Genomic DNA, 4,183 nt, shown 5'->3' with positions numbered 1-4,183 from the left:
AATACCAAGGAGAGCTATCATTAGATCATAGAGGAACAGAACTCTTTGGGTAAACACACACACACACACACACACACACACACAACAAAACCTTCTAGTTTTTAAGTTTTCATTCTAATAAAAAAACTGAACATTTAACACAATTTATATGACCTGATAACAGCTATATCACAATTTATATACTTGATTAGTTTAGCTTTTTCCTAGAAATATTACTAATACTTTTAAATTAACAATGTTCCTAATTGTATAATAGGCTTAGAAAGGTTTTTTGTAAGAGAAATACAGCATAATGGCCATATAATTTCCCAAACAAAGATCAGTACTGGTTTCTTAGACCAAATAACTGAGCATTAATAGTAATAGATGTAATTGTTGAACTATGAGAGTTATGATGTAGAAAGAAGAGTTAACCCCTCAAGATAGAATTCACCTAAACTAACAGTTTATTGAGAATCTACCCTGTGCCAAGCACTCTTCTGGCTACTGGAGATGCAGAAATAAATAAAGCATAAGGTGTCCCTGTACTCTTGGAACTGGTGTCTAGGGTGAGGATGGTGGGGTGTACTATAAACAAACATAATACAATAATGTACAATGGGGTAATATTAAGTGCTGTGTTGAAAAATTAAGCAGTACATCAGAAGAGGATAAAAGAAATTTATATACAGTAATCAGAAAATTCCAACAGAAACAAGAATGAAGGCAGAGAGGGAGCTAATGTGAAGTTCTGGGGGAGCAGCATTCCAAACAGAAGCAACAGCACATGCAAAGGGGACACTCAGCACCTAATGTGAAACAATGCCTGACATGTGTGTGATGGAAAAGCCTCCTACCTATTGAAATGGTGTGCGCATTGTATTGTTTTAGAATACCTTTTGTTGTTTCTTTTTAATGTAAATTTAAAGTAGCTTGCAAGGCATTGCATGTTATTAATAATACTAGAGGCCCGGTGTACAAAAATTTGTGCACTTGGGGGGGGGGAGGCGGGGAGTCCCTCAGCCTGGCCTGTGCACTCTCACAGTCTGGGACCCCTCAGGGGATGTCCACCTGCTGACTTAGGCCTGCTCCCCGGGGGATCAGGCATATTACCCTTTTATTATATAGGATTATTACATAGGATAGATGCCTGGTGCATGGATGCAGGTGGCTGGTTTGCCCTGAAGGAGTCCTGGATCAGGGTGGGGGTTCTGCTTGGGTGCCTGGCCAGCCTGGGTGAGGGGCTGAGGGCTGTTTTCAGGCTGGTCAAGCCCCCCAGTGGCTTGACCCCCAGTAGCTAGCCTGGGTGAGGGGCTGAGGGCCATTTTCAGGCTGGCCACACCTCCTTCAGAGTGGGGGTCCCTATTGGGGTGCCTGGCCAGCCTCGGTGAGTGGCTGAGGGCCATTTTCAGGCTGGCCATGCACCTCGACTACCCAAGCTCCCAGCCTCTCTCTTTTTTCTTTTTTCCAGCAGGTATCTGGGATTTATTTATCTTCTATATTTGAAACTTTTTAGCCTTGGGTGGAGCCCAGGGCGGGCCAGGGCAGGTGGGATGCTTGGCTTCCTCCATCGCCAGGGTTAACCCACACCTTCTTCTCACTCCAGCTCCGTGGCTGCCACCATCTTTGTGGTGGAGTGATGGAGTGATGATTAATTTGCATATTACTCTTTTATTAGATAGGATACTAGAGGCCTGGTGCATGAAAATTAATGCACTGCAGGGGGGTTCCTCAGCCCAGCCTGCTCCCCTCTCACAGTCTGGGAGCCCTCAGGGACGGGCAGTGACCTGGCAATCAGGTGATGCCCCTTCACACTTCTGCTGCTGCTATTGCTGGCAGCACAAACCTCAGCCAGCCCTGGTTACCTGAGCCTTGGGTGGCCCTGGAGCCTGGGCAGCTGCCATCCAATGCTTACTGTGGCTGGTGGACTGAGGGGACTCGGGGACTCTGGAAGCAGCCACATGGCAAGGCCCTGGCTGGGCTGAGGGAACTGGGCACAGCCATCTTTGAGGGCATGTCAATTAACATATTCCCTTCTTATAGGCTGTGGGTGCCACCATCTTAGAGGGTGGGGCGGTCAATTAGCATATTCCCTCCTTATTGGCTGTAGGCACTGCTATCTTTTGTGATGGTGTGAGGGTCAATTAGCATATTCCCTCTTTATTAGATCGGATGACACAACCTGAGACAGTCAGGATCTCAGACCTTATAATTGGGGTGAAGGGGGGTGACAAAAGTCCAATTTATTGCACTACTTCCATCTTGATCACTAATTGTTCCTTGAAAATAACTTGCATTTTAAGATAATTATATTGCCAATAAATATTTTCAACAATCTCAGGGAATAATCAGGAAAACAATAGCTGCCAGGGAGGATTGTAGCATTTACAGAGTTTTAACAGCTTCAGTTGATCTCAATGCTCAGAGAGGCTACATTGTTAATTAATATTTCCTATATAAGTCTGCACATACTTATTTCCCATAAACATTTAAGAAGTCTGTTTAATTACATGGGACCTCTTCCCATTGAATAATCATATCAAATATTTGATTTATTGATCTTTATAATTCATTATTTAACTTTATAATTCATTTTTGACTGCACTAGTTTCAATCCTCAATAATTTGATTCAATCATTTAAAAGATAATTAAATATTTAAATATTTTCCCTTTCCCCAGTATTCTTTTTTTCCTAGAACTAGTATTCCTGTGATTACATTTACTTTAAAGTGCTTTTCTCCAGGAAGCAATTCTACTGTTTTCAAGAAACTCTAAATCCCATTGAGTATCTCTTTAATGGAACTTCTCTTTTCCTCTTGTTTTCTTTTTCTGAAGTTTTTGGTTAAAGGCAAACAAAATTCAGAAAATTTAAAAAAAATCTAAAAATACCTAAATTATCTCTTTTCCCCCCTAGTAAATGAGTTTTATATTCAACAGCATGATGAATTTTTCAATATCCTACATTACTTATAAGCCATGCCCATTACCACATATATGCCATTACCTTATCATTATTTTTCCTGTCCCCATTAGTAATTGGAGAAACCATTATTGTTATGTTCTAAAATGTGGAGTTTAGCTATTTATGTGTCAGTTATTATACTGAAAATTCTAATAACATTTGGCAAAGTTTCCCAAACTTCAACCTTTCACATGTCAACTTTAAATACTATAATATTATATTACCAATTATTTACTTTTACATTTCTCAATAAAACTGGAAAACATAATATATCCAGAGACATTGAAGCATGCAACAGATTGATAAATTTTAGAGGGAAGGCAGGGTGGTGGAAAGAGTTTAAACAAAGAATTTATATGCATATATTCATAACCCATGGGTCGACAATAGTTCAATGAAAGCCTGGGGAGAGGGTGAAAAGAGGGTGGAGGGGATTAATGGGGGGAAAAGGAAATAAGTAATACTTTCAACAATAAGAAAAATTTAAAAAAAATAAACTGCATTTTAACTTATAAGTATTTGAAGAGAACATCTCATTTTACTACCATACGTGGTAAATTAGAATAGCTTGCAATAAATAGACTATAATCATAAAATAAAAATACCATGAAAAACAGTATTATTAACTTTTAGGTAGAAGCTGTTGCCTGGTAAATATATTTGTCTAGTGTCTATCTTTTCTCTGTTCAAGTAGAAGATTGAATGTGTTAAGGTGTTAAAAAACAATCACCTCCAAATGAAGAGTTTATCAGCAGAAATGACAGATCAGAAGAAATGTTAGATATTGTAAACAACATTATACTCTCCCGCTGTAAATCAATGTTCTTTAAGTGCAAAGTAGCCACAATCCTCTCTGCTTTAAACCACGATACTGATTCCCCACTTAGTACATAATGGCATAGAGATTAGTGTGAAAGAGATTTACTTTATCTTCAGAAAATGTGCTTTATAAAATGGTAAATCATTGCCTATTTGGTGTATATTCACTGTTTTGCTCACAGGCTTTTCTGACACAAAATCAATTTTTATTAATTTTCTTAGTAAAGTGAAGAAACTTAGCTAACTGAGAAAAAGCAGCGCAGCAGATAAAGTGGAATTTTATTTCAATTAATGAGGAAAAGTTTTTGCATCATCGAGTTAAATACAATTTAAGGATTTTTTTCTTAATGTTTATTGGGCACATACTATGTTCTAAGCATTGCTCCAGGTGCTGAAATGGAGGGCAAGGTAATTTTCATAAT

The 4,183-nt window shown here is 38.8% G+C and overlaps 1 long non-coding RNA gene across 1 annotated transcript in view; it reads right to left on the bottom strand.

Moving 5' to 3' along the window:
- The window catches only part of LOC107184176, an 11,543-nt gene extending 7,828 nt beyond the window's left edge, over positions 1–3,715 (bottom strand). The window contains exon 1 of the long non-coding RNA XR_001515004.1: positions 3,705–3,715. This is a non-coding gene — a long non-coding RNA (uncharacterized LOC107184176). The remainder of the gene's footprint in view (positions 1–3,704) is intronic.
- Between the last annotated feature and the right edge of the window lie 468 nt (positions 3,716–4,183).

This window comes from Myotis davidii, unplaced genomic scaffold, assembly GCF_000327345.1.
Source record: "Myotis davidii unplaced genomic scaffold, ASM32734v1 scaffold103, whole genome shotgun sequence".
In the NCBI taxonomy this organism is placed as follows: Eukaryota; Metazoa; Chordata; class Mammalia; order Chiroptera; family Vespertilionidae; genus Myotis; species Myotis davidii.
Note: the sequence above shows the minus strand (reverse complement) of the source record. Positions and strands in the feature narration are given on the sequence as shown.